General features: G+C 34.3%; 1 pseudogene; it reads right to left on the bottom strand.

Annotated features, from left to right (window-relative positions):
- Nucleotides 1–144: 144 nt before the first annotated feature.
- LOC129297032 (uncharacterized) lies at nt 145–6,955 on the bottom strand (annotated as a pseudogene).
- Between the last annotated feature and the right edge of the window lie 2,941 nt (nt 6,956–9,896).

Raw genomic sequence — 9,896 nt, 5'->3', positions numbered from 1 at the left:
TAAAAAACTTCCCAAAAAAAAAAAATCTCCATCCATTGGAGAGAACATGAAGATGGGCAGACTCAGCACAATAAGCAAAATATTGAACAGAACCAAATGCCAGAAATGGTGGTTTCTAAATTCAAAATCAGGTGATATACATACTTGATGCTCTGTTTTAGACTGTCAAAGGGTACTTCAAGCCGTTGGCGTAAATTTCTGTGTCTTTCTTCCTAAGAAAGAAAACATGAAAAATAATCATATATAACACATGGAAGCAGACACCCTGAAGTGAACTATACAGAATAAGACATCAGAATAGTACATTCTTTAAAGACACCATTCAACAATCTAATGTTTGCAAAGTAAAAATCTACAATCTAATTATTTTATATTATCCAATACATACATGCATAAACATATTACTATATGCTTAAGTTAAGCGAATTTGATGGAGGATAAAGACAGAATGCAATTGCAAACCAATGGATGTTCAAACACAAAAGCTGACAAATGTTGAACAAGATTTCATGCCAGCCTATCCCAAAATTAAATCCAACATGTCCCACATGTTTGATATAATATAAATATGAGATATTTATTCAATAAACTAGGCCCTTCAAGTGAACAATCTATGGAAAAAGGGTCAATTTTAATCAATGATCATAATGGCACGTATGTTATCTCATAATTTGAACAGCATCAATAACCATTAATTTTTTCCTGATCTTTTCTATCATTCAAAAGCTACAATGAGAAGCACTGTCTTAAAGAACCCAGTTCTCACCGTTGTTTAAACCATGTAAACAAAAAAGAATTCCCATCTGTTTGGAAGTTTACATGGAGTGAATAGAAAGACAGCCGCTATAGATACTTAATTACACTATTGACTTTTCTACAATTATACTGAAATAGAGGGGGTTTCTGACTGAATCCAACTCTGCGATATGCATTTATGTTTCCTTTTTCCAGGTTTTCTTCAGTCATAACTTTTCTGATAAGGAATTCTCTACTAAATACGAATGCATTCTTAACACAAGGCAAATAAAAAACAAGAATTTCGAAGTTAGAGAAGGGACAGGAACATGATATGAAAATTTAAATATAGATAATAATTCTATATTCATAATTAGGCTTGTCGGAAGAAAAAAGTGAAAGTTATCTACTTGAAAGCAAATGCGTTCAATAGCCAATAGGTTTGCAACAAAAATTAAAATCTGGGATATTGGATGATGACGGATTAGATTACAAGATTCATTGGATAAAAAAATCCATTGATAACTAAATTTGACGCTCCCTCCCTTGTACCCCTAATTTAGGAGGAACAAAAGTTAGTATTAAGAGGGAAGATGAGAAGAGCTTCCTCCCTTTGCTTCCCTTCACTCATTTTAAAAGCTTCCAAAAAAGGGGAAAATCCCATTCCATAATTTCCTGTTTCATTCAATAGATTCTCATACATTCAAATGCACAGTAAGATTCTCAATATTAGCAATACTATAATGGAGAGCATACAACCACTTCATTTAACCAACAGCAGTTGTTGAAAAGAAAATGAGCAGATTTCTTCCATGGGCTCTGAAAAGCAAATGCAACAGAACCAACATTCAGACATAATCACTAATACCTGCAAAGGGCTAAGAGAAGGAGGAAGAATCCTATTGTTTTCTCTATTTATAACAGTAGAAGGAAGTGATACAAGTCGCCCAATCAATGATCCTGATCCTAGCACAATATTTGCTGCAATGACGATATGAAATAATTAGATAGAGGTTACAACATATAAACAATGCACAAAGAACCAAAAGGGCGATACCTGCTGCATTTTCGTATTTGTACATCACTCAACAACAAGGCAAAGGTGAAATAACCCATGGAACAACAACAACAACTCTTATCTCACTAGATGAAGTCGGCTAAATGATTTGCACAACACCATTGTGATCTATCAACAACCAAATCTTTAGGTATATTATTAACCAAAAGGTCTTATTCAACAATTTTATTGAGTCTTCTCTTTGGTTTTATTTTACCCCTTTTCATAAGGCTCAATACTATATGTTCTACCCTCCTCATGGGCCCCTCCCACAGCTTTTTTTGTATATGTTCTATCTTAAATGTTTTAAACTATCATGAACATGGACAATAGACGTTATAATGTTAATGCTAGGTCGTTGCCCGTAAGTAACGAGCTGCATGGCTCGAGTACAGTGATAAGTGAGTTAGAGCCGCTGCATCGGCACCCGGATGTAGTGTTAAATGAGCAAGGGCTACTGCGTCATTCTGGACGCACGCGGCTAAAGAAGTTAGTCCATAAGAGCAAAATTAGATTTGGTACTTGGAATGTTGGGATATTAAATTGTAAATCTGTAGAGGTTGTAGGGGTTATGATTCAAAGGAAAATCAATATCCTTTGCCTGCAAGAAACAAAATGGCGTGGAGAAGAAGCTAAGGATATTCAAGGTTTCAAACTTTGGTATACAGGAAAAGTAAGTGCACGCAATGGAGTAGGCATCATTATAGATAAGGAGTGGAAGAAGAACGTTGTAGAAGTTAGCAGAATTGGAGACAGAATTATTTCTTTAAAAATGATAATTGGACGTGAGACTGTTAATATTGTTAGCGCTTATGCGCCGCAAGTCGGGACAGAAGCCAGTCTTAAGGAATTATTTTGAGAGGATCTGGAGGGGTGGATTCGACACATACCACAGAGTGAAAAGATTTTTACTGGAGGAGACTTTAATGGGCATGTCGGGAGGGAAGCTGGTCAATATGCGAGGGTGCATGGTGGTTTTGGTTTTGGAGAACTAAACAATGAAGGACAAACTCTTCTTGATTTCTCATTGGCGTATGATTTTAAGATTGTCAACACTTGCTTCAAGAAGAGAGATGAGCATCTCATCACTTACAAAAGTGGAGTCTCAAGGTCACAGATTGATTTTCTTTTGGTTAGGAACACAGATAGAAGACTTTGTAAAAATTGTAAGGTGATCCCCGAAGATGCTGTAACGACACAACATAAGGTCCTAGTCCTTGATGTGTGTATTATGAGTAAAATCCAAAAACGTCGACAAGTAGTAACACCAAGGATTAAGTGGTGGCAATTAAAAGGTGAAAAGCAAGATATTTTCAAGCGAAATCTTTTGAATAAAGGAATTTAGGAATCTCAGGGAAGTGCTAACATCATATGGGAGGATATGGCTAAAAAGATACGGGAGGTTGCAAAAGTAGTTTTGAGAGAATCGAAAGGTTCTGGTCCGAGAGATAAGGAGTCTTGGTGGAATAATAGTGTACAGGATAAAATCAAGTATAAGAAGAACTGTTTTAAAACCATACATTTGTGTAACAATGAGAAAAATTGGGAGAGGTACCGTATGGCTAAGAAAGAAACTAAGAGAGTTGTGGGTGAAGCTCGTTCTAAAACTTTTGAAGAATTTTATAAGAACCTTGAGACGAAGGAAGGAGAGCAAAATATTTATAAAATTGCCAAGAGTAGGGAAAGAAAATCAAGAGATCTAGAACAGGTAAGGTGTATTAAGGATGAAGAGGGAAGAATTTTAGTTACAGATGATAAAATTAAAAATAGATGGGAGACTTACTTTTCTAAACTTTTCAATGATGGAGAGGATTCATCTAGTAACTTGGAGGATTTAGTAACTGGTGAAGGAGAACAAAATTTATCATTCTATCGAATAATACGTGATAAGGAGGTAAAGGAAGTTCTTAAGAAAATGGCAAATGGTAGAGCCAACGGACCTGATTGTATATCTATCGAAGCGTGGAAATGTTTAGGTGAAGAAGGGGTGAGATGGTTAACTAAGTTATTTACTGTGATTTTACGATCCAAGAAAATGCTTGATGAGTAGAGGAGAAGTACATTAATTCCTATTTATAAAAATAAAGGAGATATTCAGAATTGTACTAACTATAGAGGGATTAAACTCATGAGCCACAAAATGAAATTATGGGAGAAAGTAATTGAGCACAAGTTGAGATTGAAGACAAGTATTTCTGAGAATCAATTTGGTTTTATGCCAGGTAGATCAACTACAGAAGCGATTTATCTACTAAGGGGATTAATGGAAAAGTATCGTTGTAAAGATAAAGATCTACACATGATTTTTATTGATTTGGAAAAAGCTTATGACCGTATACCAAGAGAAGTGCTTTGGAAAGCGTTGGAAAAAAAGGGAGTACGGACTGCTTATATTAAAGCCATACAAGATATGTATGAGGGGGTAAAAACTAGTATAAGAACGCCTAGTGGTCAAACAAAGGATTTTTCTATAAAGATTGGATTACATCAGGGATCATCTCTGAGTCCTTATTTGTTCAACTTGATTTTAAATGTTTTGACGGAACATATTCAAGAGGAAATCCCGAAATGTATGCTCTTCGCGGATGATATAGTTCTTATAGCAGAGACAAGAGAAGAGATTAATTACAAACTTGAGTTATGGAGGAGGACATTGGAGTCGAAAGATTTTCGTCTGAGTAGAAGTAAGACGGAATATTTATATTGCAAATTTGGTAAAGGACTATTCAACAATAATTTGGAAGTGAAATTGGGAGATCAAATTATACCTCAAGTAGAAAAGTTTAGATATTTGGGAGCCATTATTCAAAATGATAGCGAAATCAGTGGAGATATTTCACATAGAATTCAAGTTGGGTGGTTTAATTGGAAAAAAGCTAAAGGAGTTATTTGTGACCGTCAGGTGCCTAATAAACTTAAAAGAAAGTTTTATCGCACTGCTATCAGACCGGCAATGTTATATAGTAGTGAATGCTGAGCTCTAACGGGACAGCAAGAGCATAAAGTTGGAGTAGTAGAAATGAGAATGTTACGATGGATGTGCGCACATACACGTAAAGATAAAATTCGAAATGAGCACGTACACGAAAAAGTGAGGGTGGCACCTATTTCGAAAAAAATGGTAGAAAATCGATTGAGATAGTTTGGGCATGTACAAAGAAGACCAAGGGAGGCACCAGTGAGAAGAGTAGAACATATAACTTTGAGTCCGATTAAGAGAGGTAGAGGAAGGCTTAAGAGAACACTTTTGAAAGTTGTTGAACGCAATCTCTTAATTAATAATATTCTTAAAAGCTTGATAAACGATAGAGCACAATGACGTCTTGCAATCCATGTAGCCGACCCCACCTAGTGGGATAAAAGCTTGTTGTTGTTGTTGTTGTATCTTAAATGTTTTCTACCCTTGGATGCCACGCTCGCTTTTTCTTGTATATGATTATTATGAATCTTATCTTTTCTTGTACACTCACACATCCACCTCAACATCCTCATCTCTGATACCCCAACTTTATGTTCTTGTTGTTTCTTTGAAACCCAACATTCACTATCATATAACATAGTTTTATAGCAGTTCGACAAAACTTCTCTTTAAACTTATTAGGTATTTTTTGCCTTTCTCCATTTGCACTACCCATTTTGAATTCTATGCACAACATCCCTATCAATTTCAACATTATTTTGAATAATTGCTCTCAAATATCTAAACTTGTTCACTTGTCGTATGATATGATTTACCAATCCAATATCCAAATCACTACTAACACATGGAAAAACATAGCAAAAATATTACGGATTAAACCTCAGATGAGATACAACAACTTAATGCAATCTAAATATTATAAATAAATAAGATTTTTGTTTAATGGGAAAACGGGGGAAATATCACATTAGTTGCAGTTAATTGAACAATCACGGCCAGCAATCCGGTAATATTAACAAAAATGAAATAATTCAATACCATACTGTCACATGCATAATTGCAAGTTTGTGAAATAAGCCCAGAAAATCACACAGATATACCTAACCACTGTGCCCATTGCGCTATGAGTTGTGAAAATAAGAATGTCCAATGAAGCTGCTCCTTCTTTTTATCATCCCATATATCTTCAAGTGCAGATAACTATAATAAAACATAAAAGAAGTAACATTGAATAAAATGATGAAAATAATTCTAGAACGAGAAGTAAGAAAATTGAATCCTTGAATGGTTGCAACGAGAAAAGCAGCTTTTACCCTCTCACTATAATCGTGTTCCCCCAGGAGGGGCTCACTCAAAGAATCTATCCCTGAAGTCTCAAAATGCTGACGGCTTTCTCCACCGACATCCCCATGATGGAGTCTCCTCCTCAATGTTCTTGATGACATTAATATGCTACTCAAAACAATCAAGGCTATCATCAAAATTTTATCATTCGAAATTCAGTAAATCCATTCCACTTGCTAGACAAATCTTTTATCAATCCTGATAACAAACACTCACAAAAATGTTCAGATGCCGAAAATCATCTTAAGCAAAGACTTACTCCCTATAATTTCGCTACTCCCAGGAAGAAAAGGGGAGGAGAGCATCAACTTATTCCAATTGAACTAAAGTTCAGCGGGAAATTATTGGTTTTCAAGATATGATAAAAAAAAAAATCAGGACCATAAATGAACCCTAAAAAAAAAGAGAGAGAGAAAAGATTTATAGCCCTAAACTCACAAACCAAATAGATATCACGGGAATCCCACTCAATTTGACAGAGAACTCGAACACCGAAATCCGAATGCGAATCGACGGAATTGGGACTCTTACCTGAGAAATTTTAGAGGATCGAGTTCGAGAGGCTTAAACAATAAAAATAGGAAAACTGAAGGAGCCAACACTGGGCTTCAGCGGTCACTTGCTCTCATGGATTTCTTTTCGTGCTTCTTAAGTTGTAGATGTGATTTTCGGGTAAGTTCTGACTTGCGCCAGCGCCCACCGCCACCGCGAACACGTTACCTAAGCTTTTCTTTTCGTCTCTCCCTCTCTCTCTCTCTCTCTCTCTATTTTTTTTTTTTGGTTAAAACGATTTCTTGCTTAACTTGGAAAAAGAAACAATTTTGACAGAAAGGTGCAAAATAAAGATTCAACCGTTGCAATGGCGCACACCCCAATCGCGTAACTCATGTAGCTCGGAAATAATACCCCCTCATATCTATTGCAATGATTTGAGGTTAGACCCATAATATGTTATTAAGAATTAATTGGGTGATTAAGGTCCAACATGCCAGGCGTGATTGGAACCAAGCGGCTGATTTGATTGCAAAACGTGCACTTTCAGCACCGTCTGGATTTAATGGCTTTTTCCAACCTTCCCTTTCCTGAACTTGCTGGTATTGTGCAACAGGATTGGTCTAGGTGGAGGATAATTAGTTAGTTTTGTCTATGTGGATGCCTCTTTTATCCAAAAAAAAAAAGAAAAGAAAAAGAAAAAGAATTAATTGTGTGTTAACCAACAGAAATTAAATTTAATAAAACGGGTTAGTTTGTGATAACGTAATAACTTAATATTCAAATTTTTATTAAAAATTTAAAAATATGTTCATAAATAGTATATTACATATCTTAAAAAGAATGAGGTGAAGGGATTTAGTTTAACTCAAAACGAATGCGTTAGAGCCCCCCGGGGGGGGGGGGGTATCACATTTAAAGCTTTCACTAGTTTGATTCTCTTGTCTTACCCTTTGGATGGCCTGTTGAGGATTTTGAAGGATGACTTAGGATGACTAGGTCAGTATAACTAATACAAAGTCCAGGTATTTTAGGTAACTTTGGCTACTCTTTTGTAATAAAAAAATAACATTTTAATTGAAAACTTCAAAACTCAAACTTATAAATCATTTTTTTTATTATATTAGTTATTATTTATTGAATCTAATTTTATTTAAAACAAAATTTCTCAAGTTAACATCACAACTGTAGATATCATGATAAGGTTTAGAAGATCCCTTCTTCTTTTTTTTTTTTAAATATAAAGGCAAGTCCACAGGCTTGAAAAGGTCGCACAAAACAAAGTTAGTGCATCTTCAAACTCTTGGAGATACCTTTATACTTGGCTAAGTCATCAGTAAATAAATTAAAACAGTCAAAAGGAACATCCCAAAAACGGGTGGGTTCAAAGTCTCCAAAATGAGCATTCCTGGCTATCTGACTAGCACACCTTATTGTCTCCTTGCCAGCATGATAAATGCAAACGTCCTCCTCTTCAAGTAAAGTAATTTCCATATCTTGAATGATAGTTTCCATTGGGTTAGCGTGTCCACCTCCTCTGATTAGCAAATTTAAAGCTTTCAGAGAATCCGTATATATATTAACCTTTCTCAAGCCTTATTCTTTACAAATTTGAATTGCTGATTTAATGACTCTTAGCTCTTCTCCTAGCTTGTAGAAGATGCTCTTCCAATGTAAGAATTGATTGAGCACAATCTTGAAAAACTGCAATAGAAATCACTCCCAGACATGTCTCTTGATCAGACAGAGGTTGCAGCAGAAGTGATAGGAAAGAGTAAGAACAGAGAGGAATATAAGGAGCTTAGGGAAGGACGATGGTTTGAAGAAAGTAGAGAGGGTTAGCGGGCATTTATGGTTTATGATTTGCGAGGGGGGAGGATTCTCTTATCTTCCCCTTGCCCTCTTCCCATCCTCTTGGTAATTGCTAATCATTATATTAAGGTTTGAATAGTTTAGATTTGTTCTTTTGTAAAATATTTCATTTCATTTTGTCTTTAGTGTATTTTAATTGTTCATATTAAATTTTAACAATTTAAATTTTATTATTCTGTATTTTTTGTAATTTAACATTTTAGTAATAATTTTATATGAGATAAAATCAAAATCACCTAAATTTTGATTTAATAATCAGAAAGGGAAAAGAATAGAAAAAAGGAAAGAAAGAAGAGAGAATCATCTCCCATTTATGAGAGGGTAGGACAGTAAGTAAAATGTTGGTTTGGATGAATGGACATAATTTTCATGAACTTGACTTCTCTCTATTTTTTTTCCCATTACCTCTTCACTTTGTATCTTAATCTCTGAATTAATTTTTAAATGGTTAAAATTTAATGTTTCATAAAAATATTATTAAATATTAAATTTATGATAAGTAAATTTCAAATGTAACAGGTTTGATCTAAGCTGCATTTTAAGATTTAGGACTGTGATTACAAATTAAAATAGTTAATTTTATAAAATGTCAAATCCTTACTATTCAAAAATTGATCTAAATGTTGAAATGAGAAGCGGGGAGAAAATAAATGGAGAGAACCAAAATCCAATTTACAGGGCATGTTTTTCTTGGTCAGAAAGAAATTCCATGTTTCCTTAACTGCGATATTCTGATTGATAGCTTTTTAATGTTTGATTAGTCCTGTCAGTTGGCTCTCGATTGATTCCCTCAATGGCTCTGTTTTTTCAGTAGACCCTCTATGGCTATTTTTCCTTCTTCTTCTTCTAGTTTTTGTTTTTTGGGAGGCACGGTAACATTTTAATTTAAATTTTAATAGTTAATTTGAATTAATAAAAATTTTAAAAAATATTTAGAGGTAAGCAAATTAGTAGAAAATAATTATTAAATCTAACTTAGGATATAATTCTAAATTAAAATTTTTTTTTAAAAAAATTATTAATTAATTAATTAAAAAATATTATTAAATTATTATTATTATTATTATTATTATTAAAAAGAGAAAAGAAGAAAAGGTAAAAAAAAAGAAGGAGAAGAAGAAGAAGAAGAGAAGCACTTTCGGCGTCCCCGTGCTACAATCATTACGTATATATAATAATAATAATAATAATAAAAAGGAAGAGAGAGGAAAGAAGAAATAATAAAAAAAATGTGGGACCTACTGAATTTTTATAAAAACTCACCTGTTTCCTTCGTTTCTTCATTCTTCCCTGTGCGCGAGCTGAGGCAGAGAGAGCGTCTAGTTTCGCCGGTGCGGGAGATCTGGGTTTTTAAGGTAAGAGTTTTTAATAGGATATTTAGGGTGTGATTTTAAGTTTTTCAACACTAAGCAAGTGTTCTAAAATTTTTTCTTAGTCATCCTTCTTCTTTGATTTCTGAGTTTGTAGTGGTAGAAA

This window comes from Prosopis cineraria, unplaced genomic scaffold (genome assembly GCF_029017545.1).
Source record: "Prosopis cineraria cultivar Desert tree isolate PC_DT_omini unplaced genomic scaffold, ASM2901754v1 PC421, whole genome shotgun sequence".
Classification (NCBI taxonomy): domain Eukaryota; kingdom Viridiplantae; phylum Streptophyta; class Magnoliopsida; order Fabales; family Fabaceae; genus Prosopis; species Prosopis cineraria.
This window is presented reverse-complemented; position numbering and strand designations above follow the sequence as displayed.